Source organism: Cricetulus griseus, chromosome 7 (assembly GCF_003668045.3).
Source record: "Cricetulus griseus strain 17A/GY chromosome 7, alternate assembly CriGri-PICRH-1.0, whole genome shotgun sequence".
Taxonomy (NCBI): Eukaryota; Metazoa; Chordata; class Mammalia; order Rodentia; family Cricetidae; genus Cricetulus; species Cricetulus griseus.
The window spans coordinates 28164334-28180111 of NC_048600.1; the positions used below are offsets into that span (position 1 = coordinate 28164334).

At 45.8% G+C, this 15778-nt stretch overlaps 1 long non-coding RNA gene across 1 annotated transcript in view; it reads left to right on the plus strand.

Moving 5' to 3' along the window:
- LOC118239158 overlaps window positions 1-14836 on the plus strand; it is a 73068-nt gene extending 58232 nt beyond the window's left edge. The window contains exon 4 of the long non-coding RNA XR_004770786.1: window positions 13939-14836. This is a non-coding gene — a long non-coding RNA (uncharacterized LOC118239158). The remainder of the gene's footprint in view (window positions 1-13938) is intronic.
- The last annotated feature ends 942 nt before the right edge of the window (window positions 14837-15778 follow it).

Genomic DNA, 15778 nt, shown 5'->3' on the forward strand with positions numbered 1-15778 from the left:
CCATTTCCCTGCTAATCCTTCTCATCTCTGAAATGAGTCCAGTGTTTGGCTAACCCATTGATTAGTCAAGGCTCTCTTAGAGAGACGGTGGACACTACAGACTTTTGGTGGCATTCAGAGCTTCTTTGTTTCAGCTGGCTTCTGGGTCTTTTTTTGTGTTTGGGCCCCTGGGGAAGGACAGGTGATGGGAGAGTCAGAGTGGTCATCTCTTGCTGGTGGCAATGCCACAGGCAGAGCCTGGTCCTGCTCCCTGCATGTCAAATCCAGGTATATGCCGGCAGGGTGAGGATTTTTCAAGGACATGTTTTCTTGCCATGTAGATCTTAGAATCAACTTGAGTCAGAATATTGAAAGTTAGGGCTTACTCAAGATTAAGAAGCAGGTCAAATCTTGGAAATGAAATGGCACAGGAGGTTGTAGAGGTTAAAAGTCGGATTAATAATCAGTAAAATAAGATTTTCAAATCTGTGTACAGATGGATCAGTGGGAGTAACAATAAAGAAATGGATGTCAGAGAAGAATGAGGTCCAGCTGATGAAGTAGGCCAGACAAGGAAGAATGCTGACGTGTATATCTATATCTATCTGTGTCTATCTACCTATCTGTCTATCCATCTATCTATGGAGAGAGGAGCAAGAGGACAGGAGTGGGAAGCCCTTCCTTGTGTGTTTCTGCCTCACTCATGTGGAGAAACTAAGAAAGTTCACGCAGTATCTCAAAGGAAGACGAAAGCTCAACCCTAAAACACCAGCACTAGTGCTCACTTCTGCCCTTGTTATTGATGAAGTTAAGACTTTTCCTTCCAGAAGACAAATGTATTGCCACAAACCAGTAGATCCCATAGGAAACATGGCCATGGAGATGACTCCAGATAGATGGCTTCAAGACAGGGTTCTGTTGAAAGAGGTCATGCAAGCGTGGGATGTGCTGCTGTGTGCTACATTGTGACCAAGAACATGTCCATGGGTTTCTAGAACCAAAAGCTTACTCATTCATTCAGCGACCAACCTGCCACTTTGGGAGAATGGTAGCACCTGGCAGCTTCTTGGTGATGCTGGTATCTGTATCTGACAGTGACATCCACAGTCACTGAGGCTACACACTCTGAGATAGGATCTACTTGTTATTTAAAAGCTGAGTACTCTCCACAAAGAGATAGGAAATAATACAGGAATAAATATAGGACTCATTCATTCATTCATGCATTCATGTATTCATTCATTCCACATAGCTCTATTGAGAGCTTATTTTGTGCCTGGTTCCTTGCAAGATGCTGGCAGCTCTCAGAAGCATAGGCTTGGCATCTGCCCTGGAGATGTGCACAGTTTAGGAGCACAGGATTGTGGGAAGAGTCCTGTGCCATGGCACACGTGAACAGTGAGCAGGTGAGTGGGTGGGGTTGCTGGTGCTGTGTAGGAATAGTAGACCTGGAATACTGAAAGGAGACTGAGGAGGCAGTAGGGAGCTCAGGGAGGCAGGCAGGGCAATCTTGTTCAGGGAAACACTGTCTGCAGAGTCCTGGGGTTGGGGATGGGATATGAAACAGTCTGCTGAGCTCAGGATGGGTTATGTTCGGCCTCTTTCTTGTCACCTAGCTTTGGTTCACCTGGATTTTGTGGGGTTTCAATAGAAGTCCGGAGACTGGGTGATTTCTAACATACAACAGTACATTTCAATCACCATTCTGGAGGCTGGGAAGTGTAAGGTTTGGGGGACCACATCTGGTGAGATTTGCTTGTTACTTGGAAGACAGTGGGGGCAAGAGGGGGGGTTCATATTGCCTTTCTGTTAGGATCCCACTTGCACAATAACAAGTTGATTTTCTTACTAATGATACAGGCATTCCTCTGCTTACCGGGGCAGAGACCGTCTGCCTAATCATTTCTTGGTGATTCCAACAGATGCTTCTTGCATCCAACCAGCACAGTTGCATTAAGTTGCCAACACATGTGCTCTAAGGGACACATACAGACCACAGCAGACTCTGGAGTTTGGAATCAGTTATTCTGTGTGGTGGTCGTTTCCTCCCTCCCTCCCTCTGAATCTCTTGCAGGGCACAGAGCATGGATGGGGCATGGAGGAAGCATGATGGGAAGCCATTTAGATCCTGCAGAGGAAGTAGCTCCAGCCACACTCCTTATTGAGGGCTCACAGAAAACATTTAAAATTCAATGACTAATGTTTACTGGACAGAGGATTCTTTCAATTATAGATAGAATGAGGTGACACTCATTTGGGGTAACCCAGGGAATCACCCATTTTCTAAGTAAATAGACTATGAATGAGTCACGAGAAACACAAGTGCATGAGAAGTGGTGCCTTCAGGGACCTATAGTTACTGCATATTTAACAACCGCTATTTCCTATAATAAGCTGGGAGTGAGTGCCTGGGATGTGTCCAAGTGATGTCTGATGTGCCTGGATGCTTCCTTACTATGCTGGCTAGTTTTGTCAAATTGATACAACCTAGAGTCTGGGAAGAGGGAATCTCAATTGAGGAATTGCTTCCATCAGACTGGCCTCTGGGCATGTCTGTGGAACATTTCCTTAATTTATTATTAATGCAGGAAGACTTAGCCCATCATGAGTGGTGCCAGCCCTGGGCAGGTGGTCCTGGGTTACCTAAGAAAGACAGACAAGAGAGCCATAGAGAGCAAGCCAGTAAGCAGCTCCCTACTCCAGTCCTAGCTTCTAGGTTCCTGCCTTGGCTTCCTTTGATGATGTATTATACATTGTAGCAAATCCTTTCCTTCCCAAACTATTTTTGGTCACGATTGCTCATCACAACAACAGAGACCAAACTGGGACACCCACCAATGCAGTGATCAGTTTGAATTGCTGCATTAGGGGAAGGTTTGCTGGTAAAGCCAAAGGCCAGCCTAGTGTGAAATACTCCAAATACTCCAAAGCAGGTTGATACAATGTTGCAGTCCTTTCCTCTAACAGTGTCTCTCTGTCACATGTGAGCTATATGTGGGTAAGGGGAAGTGGCAAAGGCGATCTTTTGGGGACTGAGGGACTTTGTGGGGACAGTGAGTGGAAAATGGAATTAGAGAACACATCTCATCTTCACTGGCCACACATCTAGGTGCACATTCTGAAAGGGGCCGGGCCTGGCTGCTTCCAACGGCCTGCTCTTTGCTTGGCATCTCCATTTGAGGATGCTGATTCAGCTAGATCAGGGATTTCCTCTTGTCTGTCTCCCCAGCGCTGGGATTGCAGGCAGGCCTAGCTTTTGTGTGAATATTGGGGGTTGAACTTAAAACCCCAGGCTTGCATGGCAAGCCTTTACCCACTAAGCTGTCTCCCTGGCTTCACAGTTTTCCTCTTTTAGGTTTCTAGGTATGCATATATTTTCTTTGGATGGAAGATATAGGAGGAGGGAAAATTTGGTCCCAGAAGAGAAGTTGTAAGAAACCTCTTAGTTTGTTTTCCTCTGGTGCTATTTATTTATTTATTTATTTAATTTATTTTTTGGTTTTTTGAGGCAGGGTTTCTCTGTGGCTTTGGAGGCTGACCTGGAACTAGCTCTTGTAGACTAGGCTGGTCTTGAACTCACAGAGATCCACCTGCCTCTGCCTCCTGAGTGCTGGGATTAAAGGTGTGCGCCCCCACCGCCCGGCCTCTGGTGCTATTTATTGAGTCTGTTTGTTTTTAAATGGTAGCCACACTGACTTCTGACTCCTTAGGGAGCTTTTATCCAAAGCAGGCCTGTGTTTGAAGGAAGCCTCTCTCAGTGACTTGCCCTTGAGGTGACTGCCACACCAGGGAAGTACCGGGGACCTTGGTGACATTTCCCAGCAGAGCTGATGCATTGCGTTCTCTTTCACATCTGTCCTTCAGAAACCACCCCGGTAGGGCATGGATGCCTTTGTCACGCAGTAACCTCTGGGCTTCACTTTTCTGACTTCTATTTCAAGGGGAGAAAATAGGGTGCAGCAGGTCTTATGTGGGAGGTGCTTTTGAGTCCCCTGACTGCACCCACAAGCAGCGAGCATGCCACTGGCTGAATGTTTCCTGTTTGCAGAGCATGCTAACGTGTTGAAAGAGTTTCACAAGTGTTCTGGCCCATTTCTCTGATGGTCCTTCCCAGTTTCATTGCCTGCTTTTGCTGATAGCAAATGCCCATGTGAGGAACTGGGTGTGGTGACACATACTTGTAATCTGACCGCTGGGAAGCACTCAGAAGGCAAGAGGCAAGAGGATTAGGAGTTCAAGGCCAGTCTCAGCTACAGCTTGAGGCCAGTCAGGGCTATGAGAGACCCTATATCAAACAAGCAAGCCAGCAAACATGGGAGTCGGTGTGAGGTGGGCTGGGAAAGGTCAGAGAACTAAACTAATCTGGTGAGGGTGATGTCTGAGAAAATAAAGTCTTGGTATTTGTAATGTCTGAACTCTTCCCCATGTGATCTGCTTCTCCCCACAAGGTGCCTCCCTTACCTAGAGCCTGGCAATGTGATTTGCACTGGACTGTCCAGATGTTATTAGTAACAACTTGTTTCTCACACTTGGTTGTATTGGACCAGACATTACATGATCATTTACTTAGGGCCCACCCCTGATGCCTCTACCTAGAAATGTTCTGAAAACAGGTGCTCTCTCCAGGCTCTGTTCACAGTGGTTGCTCTCCATCCTTGAAGATTCACCTTTGCTGCTGGTCCTGGGAAAGGAAGGATCCTACTAATGCCAAGGCTTTAACCCGTGGCTCATACATGTACACACACACACACACACACACACACACACACACACACACATATATATGCGGACATACACATATATATACACATACATGTACAGGTACACATGCACATATACAAACATATATTAATACACATAGAGGCACACATACATATATATGTACCTAGATGTACACACATATACATACACATAGAAGTAGACACATATATACACATACATGTGCACATATACATGGACACATATGCATATACATAAGCATAGATGTACACATACACATATACATATGCATAGATGTACACATACACATTTGTATGTGCACACATGCATGCATACACATACATGTACACATACATGTAAATACATGTACATGTATACACATACATGTGTAGCAGTGATGGTTAACCTTGGTAGTCAATCAGTGTGCCTGGATCTAAAATCAGCTAAGAGACTACTGGACAGCCTGCAAGAGCTTTTCTTGATCATGCTGTTTCAAGTGGTTGGCCCACCCCAAGTATGGGCGGCACCTCTCCTTGCCAGCCTAGAGAAGGAGAGGACCTCTGGGGAAAGTTCTGGTTTTTGCCATATATCTTGCTGGTGAGTGGATCTACCCTCTCACTGCTATTGCTGCCAACATTGTCACTGCTGCTGCAGCAGTTGCATTTCTTCACTGACACCAGAACCTAAATCCATGGCCTTCCCCTGTGGACTGAAGACCAGTGGCTCTCCAGGAATCTCTCAGGTTGGCACAACTGAGTCATCTAGTCTTGTGGACCCAGTAGCTACTGAGTGCTCAGCCTCTTGTCCAATATACAGACAGCTACTGTTACAACACCACATAAATCTAAATACTAAAATATAAATATTAAAATTTCCACTTAGTATGTGTTTATTCATGCTACCAGTTCTGTTCCTATAGAGAATTCTAGTGTGTGTGTGTGTGTGTGTGTGTGTGTGTACGTACTCATGTGTATACATACACAGGTTTTTTGGTTCCTCTTGATTTTTGGCTGCAAACTTAGAGTAGGAAGTATACTTTCTCAACTTCATAGTTTGTCCCCATCCATAAAAATGTTTTGTTTTGGTTTTGTATGTTTTATTTTGAGATCTGATCTCACTGTGTAGCTCTGACTGGACTTGAATGCAGAAATGTGCTTGCTTTTGCCTCTTGAGTGCTGGGATAAAAGATAAAATGCCTGTGCCTCTGGCTAAAAATGGTTTTTCTAAAGACCAGGTTGAGGGATATAGCAACACTCTGGGTTTAGATGCATTTCAAAGGTCCTTTAGCCTGTTCTCCTACCCAGTCTAACCTGCTGTCTGCTTGGTCTCTGGGCTCTCAGGATCTCCTCGGCCAACATGGGTGCCCCTCTGTACCTTTGGGATGCACCAGGCCTGTTTGCCATGTGGGAAAATCTCTAGTACAGTGTTTATCCCTGGGTCTCCTGAAGCTAGAGGCCTCTTGCAGTTGCCCACAGTCATTCACACATCACCTGGTCTGATGTGGGCATGGGGATGTAGTAACCTTTGGAGGGATGGGTCAATGTCAAGTCCTCCAACCTCTCAGGGGCTCTGGAACATGATTGATCCTCACGGCTATGCTCCTTTGTCACTGTGAAGTAACTGTGGACTTGTTACTTTAGATTGCTGTCTGTTGCAGTTTTATGATGTGATTTTGCCAGGCCCCAGCAGGAAGGTTTATTTCATTACATGCCGCTCTGGTAGTGCCCAGGGTGGAGGGGCTGTTCAGTGTCTGTCGCCCCTGCTCTTTTTACTACTTGGTGCCTAGTAAACTTTCTTTGACTATTCCCACTGCCAGCACCTAAATACTCTCTGTGGATATTGGTTGCCTTTTTCTGTGCTACACTGGACTGTTTGGTGGCAATTATGGCACTTAATCACCAGGGTAGATTGGAGTGAAAGGTAAACTTCCAAAGGCCTGTTTGTGAGCCTGAGGAGAAAGTTAGCCTGGCCAAAAAAAAAAAAAAAAAAAAAAAAAAAAAAAAAAAAAAAGAGGGAGAAGCAGTAAGCAAGGCCTAGTTACTCCTCACAAGCCAGTGGGCACTGTGTGCTGGGAAGTCCTGTGCAAACAAAACCCAAAGGGAAGAATGAGATGAAGGAGAGATGTCCCCACTGCTGCCACCATTGTTTATACCTCAGGATTGGCACCTAACCCATCCTTTCCTGGGTTAATTCATTGTTAATGGATACTGATATCAGTGGGGGACTCTGGGACAAGTATGAAATCATGGCTGGTTTCAGCCGACTCTGGCATTCATAGGAAAAAGGGCAAGAAAGACTGTCTCAGGCAAGTCACAGTGACAGGCAGAGATGGGGTTTATTTACTGTGGCTACTTTGAAAAGAAGAGCAAAGAAGTACTGTGATGGCCTGACTCCAGGTCTATCTTTGGGGTCCTCATATGAATGAAGTTTGTGCTTAAATGGAACAAGTGGTAGGTGTACATCACCGAGCAGTCCTAGTCAAAGTGTGTTTCCCCCTGGAGTCATCGCCTCAGCTTCAGTCTCTCTTCAAGGTGGTGTGACAAGCTGTCAGAACAGGATGGAATCTCTTTCCGGGAGACAGGTCCCCCCCCCCCCACTGGCTAGCACTGGTCATGGATTCTTCCCCTCCCCCAGTATGAAACTCCTAAGAAAATCCAGTTCCTGGGAGAGATGATTTCAATAGGTTGATGGCTAAAGGCAAGGACAGTAGTGTTTCTCCTTGGGAGCTTCCTTCCCGCCAGGTGGTTACACTCACAGAGCAAGGGAACTGCATCTCAAGGTGACCCCTTTGTCCTAAGGAGGCACCAGATGTGCTCCCTACAGGCTGCAAGCTCCCTCTTTTCAGCGCTTCTGCCAAAGGTGAAAAGCTGGGCACCTGGCTGGGCTACCTCGTCTGGCTCCCAAGGCTTCTGTCAGGACCCCCCCACTCCTATCTTGGTAAGATGAAGTCCCTGCTCACCTTGAAGGCTCCTTGAAGGTTTCAGTTTCCCTGGAAGCATCCTCTAGCATGGGATGCATAAACATACCCCCCCCCCCAACCGCCACCGCCAGCACCTGTGTCTCAGAGTCCTGGGCATAAGAACTACATGTATCTACTTGGATCCAAATAAGAAAAATGAGGTCTTAGATACCTTTTTGTCCTCTTATCTCCCTTTCAAAGTTACATTTCCAAGGGAACCTCTCTGCAGCCTGTCTGTGCTCCTATGGTTCCTTTCTTCCTCCCAGATCATGCAGTCGTCCATCTGCCGGGCATTGTGTGAAATAGCTAGTTCTCTGTGTCTGTGTCTCCCACTGGACTGCAAGTCCTTGGGTGCTGGACTCCGTCTCTGAGAGCCAAGTCCAGTGCCTGGTACATAGTCAAGGCTAATGAGAGGCAGCAGGTGGGAGGCAGTTTGAGTCCCCTTGGGAACACCTCTAGTCTCCTCTCCCTGTCCCCACCATACCCCCACTTCTCCCTGGACCAATCAGCTGTGCCACTTCATCTCATGCTAATGAGGGGAGCAGGTGGCCCAGCCACGCTCCTTGTCCCTTCTTGGTCCCCCTAGCCTCCCCTGATCCAGACCCCCAGGATCACACATGACGTTTAGGACGATATGGGCTTTGGCTATGATCAAAGCTGAGAACTGCAGCTGAGACCTGAACCAGAGGATAAATTAGCAAAGGCTTATTTCAGCCAGTTGGACCCGGTTCTGCAAATGTGTGAAGCCTGAAGCCTGTGCCATGGTTCTGAGGCAGAGCCTTCTTAGCCATGCGTTAATGTGCAGTGCCTCATGGAGAAGACCGTGGCGGCTCAGAAGTGGGGTGCTCTCTGAAGGACTCCCCACCATCCACAGGGGAGGAATGGCATCTGCCACCACTGATACCCCCTCCTGATTATTCCCATTCTTATTAAAAGGTGGAAGATGAGTTTGTAAAAAGAGAACAGGGTGTGGAGACTGCATGTTTTGGTACTCATTTTCAACATATACTCAACAGGCAAACTCATTAGGGCAATATTTTCAGTGGAAAGATGTATTTCTGATGGACATAATGCAAATTTTTTCCTCTTATGGAATTTTCACTTAACAATAGAGGAAAAAATTGTTTTCATGCAGGCAATTTTGGCTCCAGATACGGCTTTGACAAGTGTTTTCCCCAATACCGCCAGGACTGGAGAATACAGCTGCTGTGGAAATTCTAGTGCTCTCCAAAGAGCCCCTAATGTACCAGAGATCACTAAGACACACGTTTAAATTGTGTGCTTTCTGTTACTGTGACAGGATCTGAGCACTGCTATCCCAGGACCTCAGAGATCCTGTCTGAGAAACCTTGAAGAATTTTTAAGTTGTTGGATTTTTTGTCCTTTTATTTAGCATCAAGGTAACAAGTGAGCTGCGTGTGTGGTGAGTTTCACATCCTGGTCACTATGAGTCTTACTTTCTGGTCCTCTCTCATGTTAATGTTTGGGTTTTCAGAGCAGAAAGAAAATATTGAATGTGAAACTCACATATCCCCTGTGTCATCGCTATTGAAGTCATGGCACCTGTCACCTAGCACTTGTTAAGAGCTGAGCGTTGCCCTGTCCTCCTTTCTGCTATGACGTCTGTTTAGTCTGATGAGGTCACTGCAATGCACATCACTGAGGTCAGAATGTTGGGCTTTCCACTCTGTGTGGTGGCAACGCCAACTCGCCTGAGGTCATGGTAATACCGGTCATCAAAATCAGAAGGTTACAGTTTCCACTCTACATGGTGACATCACCTGAATGATGCTGGCCACTGCAGGGTGGAGGTGTGTGGCTGGCTGGTTCATAGGAGGAGAGGCCACATGAACTGATAAATCCTCTGTGGCTTTGCTGGGAACTTCCATGGGCCTGAAACTGGTGAGCAATTGAGTCAAAATGACTCCACTTTCTCATGACTATTTTTTTAAAGTGTTTTTTCTTCAGTTATCTTTGATACCGATTGATTCTCTGGGTTCATTCTCAATTTTTTTTTCAAAAGGTGAAAGCACTACCCAATATGAAATTAACTTTCAAGCTGAAGATTTCTTTCTTTTTAGGTGACTTTCCCTTATCCCATTGTAATAAGATCTATGAGGACAGGCCCACGCTAACACCCCAGAGTGTGCTGTAGCTTGAATTTGCAGTATCCCTAAGGGCTCTTATGACAAAGGCTTGGTGCTGTGGGAAGATGGTGGAACCTTTAAAAGGTGGGGCTTAGTGAGATAGATAAATAGGTATGGAACCTTTAAAAGGCAGGGCTTAATGGGATAGATAAGTAGGGGGTGGAACCTTTAAAAGGAGGGGCTTAGTGGGAGGTCTTAAATAATGGGATGCATTCAGCCTGAAGGGGACACAGGCAGGGGTGTGGTTATATATTTTTGTTGTTATTTTTATAAATAAAAGTCTGTAAAGGCCTGTGCAGTATTCTGTAAATATGATTGCCAGTCTGCAGGAAGATCACTGATTTAGGGTTCTGAAGGCATCATTTGTCGCCAAATATGTAGTTATTATTAAAAACAAAACTCTGATTCTGGGAGGGTTAACTTGAAATGTTCCAGCAAATGTATACACAGTATGCCACCAGGAGAGAGGAGCCGAGCAGCTCTCCCGGGACATCACCATCCATGCCTCCGTTGGGCTCAGTCTGTCGCCTGCCTCCTACTTTGGGGATTATGCTTCTTAACAAACTTTTGTTAATATTTATAAAGAAGATGTAATGCACCTTCAGTGTTTAAAAAAAAATCTAAATGAGCATCGCTAACCAAGTGGGGCTGTAGCTACCCGGGCATAATCTCTGTTTGGGGGTTGGCAAAGTTTGCAGAATAAATCTTATCTGACGCCACAGGCTGGCGGCACTGTTTATCTCGGACACCCCACCCTGTGCTTTTGGAATTCTTGATGCTGTGGTGCTGACTTCAGCAAACAAATTTCACAGCTTAGAACTAAATGGTTTCACAGAGATGCTGTAACTCCGTTTTGTTACAGCAGGACAGAATCAGGAAAGCAGACCATAAAAACCCTGTGGAGGCTAGCACTGCATACATCCCGCTGAACATTAACACAATAATGCCAGCCTAACTGGCAGTTGGGGATGAGTGGGGTTTTAAAAATTGGGGCTCCTTTGGTTCAGCGCTGCTCTGAGCCAGAGCATGGGTCATTTCAATTTCCTGTTCTATTGCAAAGTTGTGGAGGGACATGTGTTTAATGGCCCGTTTTTTACCCTGAAAGAACTCTAACAAGAACTGTACCAATGGAAGCTGATTTGATATTTTGGAAAGAGGAGTGTGCAGTTCAAGAAGATTGCAAAGATGGGTTCCTTTCCTAGGGAAACTGTTCACACTGGGATGGAACTGGGGCGTTTGGGTTTTGGCAGCTGGGACATTGGGCCCCCGAGGCTGCAAGTTGCTGCAGAGGCTGCCTTCTCTTCTCCCTTTTTCCAGAACAGCAGGAAGAAGTCTGTCCCTTGGGTAAATGAACCAGTAGTGCCTCCTGGCTCTGCCTTTGCAGTTTTGGTCTCAGCATGTGACCAGTGTGTTGGCTTCTTTTTATACTGGAATCTTGAAGAGTGTGTTGTAGTATCTGCAGACTGGGAGAGGAGGTATAGAAGAAGGGAGAGGGGAGTATGGAGGGAGTAGTGGAGGGAGAGGGCTAGTGTTTGCAAGTCTTTGCTTGGCAGTTTGAGGCATCCATAGATTGGGAAGTACCATTGCTTTTGAAGGTTGCTTCCCGTCCACAGCTTCTGAGGGACTCTTGAGGCATCTACTGGTCCTTCAGAGGAAAGCTGTCCCTGAGGGGTGTGTCATCCAGAACAGCAAGACCATCACACAGGCTCACCGTGGCCTCACAGCTGTCACTACAGCACATACATAGGCTTTTTCAAAGGAAGCCATTTACTTGGCATTTCCATATTTTGGTTATGAGCCAACTCAACCAGAGAGATTCTGTTTTGGTGGGTATTGATTTCTTGTAGAGAAATGATCAACTTCTCTGTTCTTTAGGATTTTAGTTATCTCTGCTAGATCAACAAATCCTTATTGGGCGTCTACTATAAGCGGCTGATCGATTGTAGGTGAGATGTAGTCTTATTGTCGTGAATTTCTACTCTAGAAGAAAAGTATGAGCTATAGGCCTGTGTAAGTCAGTGAACAATATTCTTCTTCCCAGGAGGTAATGGGGTCCTCAAATCTGTTAAATGGAGTCTATGATAGTGTTTACCCATGCCATGTGTGGATTAAGAAAGTTAATATGTGCCAGTTTGGAATAGTATCCATGTCATGCGAGGTTTGTAGATGCTGTAATTTATATCATGTTCACAGCTCTATAAAATGTGACTTTGATGAGCGAGGAAGCTGAGACTCAGGGTGGTATGTTCTGCTTACCCTTGACAAACCTCAGCCTTGCACTTTGAGTTATGTCTGCCTTGTAGCATTTTTTCTGTGTAGGGTCCTTCTGGGAGAGGGCACTCCTGTATGCACCAGTGATGTGTTACTAGACACTGTCCTCTTCAGTGTCTAAAGTACTCCATTTTAGTATGCTAAAATATTGACTGTAAAGTCAATGTCAAGGTGTACACCAGCACTGGGGACTCCCAATGCCAGACATACTTTGTGGAGAACTTTCTTTTTTTCTTCTATGTTTTCTCCTCCAAATCAGTAGAGTTCTGTTTTCTCTATCTGAAAATTTCAGCTATTGTCTTCCCCAAATACACCTTGTAGCCTACTTTAATGTCCTTGCCCCAGAAGCAATTATGCCCTGGGCCATGAAAGCACACATGCAAAGACTGGGTAAGGCAAGTGGAACCAGCAGGCATCATTTTAACTGACTGTCCCCTCTGGGCTGTGCCTATCCTCATCACTCCCGAGTATTGTTGTTTCCTAAGGCTTTGCTTTAAATCTGGAATTGCTCTGAGGTCTGTTGGCCTTGACCTTTTCACCTGTGAAAGGAGGCTGACAAAGTTGACCTCTTTGGCAGGTGCCTAAGCTTCAGATACGAGGACACATACAGTATTTATGACCGTTACTGTTTTGTGGCTATGGTGCCATGAGCAGTGATGCATCTGTCTGCCCTATCATATTTGAGTCCAAGCAGAATCTGGGTCCAGCGCATACCCGAGACTCTCCTCATGCCTGTCCTCACAGCCCCATTTTGGGACAGTAAACAACCAACTGAGTCAGATGAAGGGGTTAAGTTGCAATGATGACTTCCTTCCTTCCTTCCTTCCTTCCTTCCTTCCTTCCTTCCTTCCTTCCTTCCTTCCTTGTTTCTTCCCCATCAATTTTTGCCCCTTTGGAGCAGCCCCACCCCACCTCCTGCCCTGTTTCTTCTCATTTTATCAGTTGTACAAGTGAAACTGTAAATTTATGTAGAGGATTGTATCTTAGTTCCTACCTTTTCCCGTGAATTCAGAAAGATTAGGCTGTGGATCCTTGGGCAGCTGGCTGTGAGGGTAGAAAGGGGTCAAGTTACATGTCTTTGGAAGATCCCACTTCTGTTTATAGCACAGTGGTGCCTTCTCATCACTGGATGTCACTGGAATGTCAAGACTCATGGAGGGGAAACAATTCCTTCTTTCTGCTGTCTGCATCCCTAAGACCTCTCTTTCTCTCGCATCTTCCCTGTTCATCTTTCCTGATCATTCTGTGTTAAGGGTTTTTTCACTGTCAAGCATTTGTAACTACACCTTCACAGAGTATTCATTTGGATAGATTTAGGACAGATAAAGGTCTGAAAGTCTTTAGAAAAGGACCTAAGAGAAAAATTTAAATAATAGCATATGAGGCATTGTCATTGCTGTGTGACTTTCCTACTTTTCCTTCTACAGACCTCAAAAGACCAAGGTCCTTTTGTTTAGGGTCTCCCAGAAAGTGTAGGCTGGCTTTGAACTCAAGATCCTCCTGTTTCAGCTTCCCATTCAACTTCTGGGATTATAAGCATGTGTTAATCCTAAATTCTTTTTTTTTTTCTAAATTACATTTATTGTGTGTGTGTGTGTGTGTGTGTGTGTGTGTGTGTGTGTGTGTGTGTGTGCTGGTACATGTGTGCCAAGGTGTACAGAGGTGAGAAGACAAATTTGCAGAAATTTGTACTTTTCTTCCACCATGTGATTCGTGGGGGATGGAACTCAGGTTTGTCAGGCTTGGCAGCAATCACCTTTTTCCCATGGAGCCATTTCACCAGCCCTTAAATTCTTTGAAAGTAAAGAAGATATGAGCCTTTTGATTGAACTGGTGAGTCCTCAACTCTTTTCTGTTGTATAGAGATGGAACCCAGCCAGCCCCGGGGGAAGGCTCCTGAGAAAATAAAAGAACGAAAGCAACTTGGCCCCCAGAATCTGCGTGAGACAGGTGACCTTCGTGGGTAAGAACCCGTTGCTTCCAGTCGGTTTCGCTCTGCCTGCAGTCAGCTCTGGAACTTCCTCCGCTAATCGGACTGTGGTTGCAGGTGGCACCAGAATGGATGGAGAAGCTTGAGTCACAGCCCACCATGGTGGGCCCCTTCCAATAACCACCAGGCCCACCTGGAAGTGCAACTCCAGGTCTAGTGGAAGTGAAAGCTGTCACAGGAGCCACCCACGTCTATTTTGGGGGTTCCGCCTGAGTTCACCTCTCACCTATCTGAAGGGCTGGCTTAATGCGGTTTCCTTTCTACCTTTATAGAAATTGGCAGAGGCTTCTTCATGGTCTTACCGTTTGGCCCCAGAAGCTCTGGAGGCACTGCTATTATTCATCATTGCTATCCAGAACTGATATTTTGCTTCAGGTCTTAGGGCCACTGTTAGAATGTCAACCAGTCCTGTCTTACTGCCTGGGTGTGGCCTGAGTCTCAGGCTCTTGGGAGTTTCAGAGATTAGGAATTCTGACCAAATAGGATCCTGCTCATGGAACAAATCTTCCCTGCTTCCCAGTGCTCCACGGTAATTACTGCCCCCCTTTGTCTCCTCTGTCCTTCAGGAAGGGCAAAGCTACAGCTAAAGCAGCTGGAAGGTGATTGGAATATTTAATGTGGCTTCTATTTCTGGTTTTCTGACTTTTCTTGCCTGAGGTACAGTGAGAATGTAATACAAAATTTGATTAGAGGAAAACCAGTGTAACCGGTTCAGCCACTTGAGATAAAAATGTGGTAATATCGCTTTTATATTTCTAATAAATGTATTCCACTCGCATATGCCCTTACAGAGCAACCCTCTTGAAGGTCTTCTATGATGCGAACGCACACTTGTGGAGGGGAGTTGGTCACTCAGCCCAAAGCTTCACTCAATTTTCAGATTCAGCCATTACAGGGAAGTAGCTCAGTGCCCCTCTGTTGTAGTTGTACTTCACTCCTGCTGGGTGTCACTCTTGGAGACAAATGGCCCTGCACAGCTCCGTGGTGGCCTGTGCACCTGTGGCTGGGATTCTGGGTTCTTCACCTCTGCAGAGACAGATGACAACTGATGACAGGTGACTGACTACTCCAAGATATGGTTCTCTCAGGTCCCACAGATAGGCTTCCCGAGTTTTACCTGGGACAGGGCACAGCACTGGGAGGCATTCAGAAGAAGTACCAGGATAAACTGTGCTATAGCATTCCAACCCAGGAATGTTTGAGCTCTGCCACAGTGAGCTCCAGGCTTTGGATTGAGCCCAAGTCAACACAAGACCCTCAGTGAGTGTATAGTGACTTTTAGCTAGGCTTCTTGTCCCTCTGATGGACCTTCATTCCCCATGTCTGCATCTGTCTTTCCTCAACCTCTTTTATGGTTTGTGAAGCTCTTTTTCATTGACCACTTTTTTCATACCAAGAGAGAGGCTGTTTGCTTATATTCAATGCAAAATGTTCATTGGATCTGGGAGGGCTCTCCAGGGACTCGTCCCTGAACAAAGAAGAGATGTTTGACATGATAGGGTGTCTCTCCCCTGACAAGGTGTGTGGCTGTGACTGCAAATAGGGGAGTAGGTGGCAAACAGTTTTACACATTCAGTTCTGGGAAATTCAAAGTCCATAGATTGAGATTTGCATGCCACATTGGTCTTGCTCTGCCTGCAGACTATTCAAGGCCAAAACTGTTCAGCCTTCATTTGCTGGCAAGTTGACTTACATCTCTAAAATTCCAAAGTT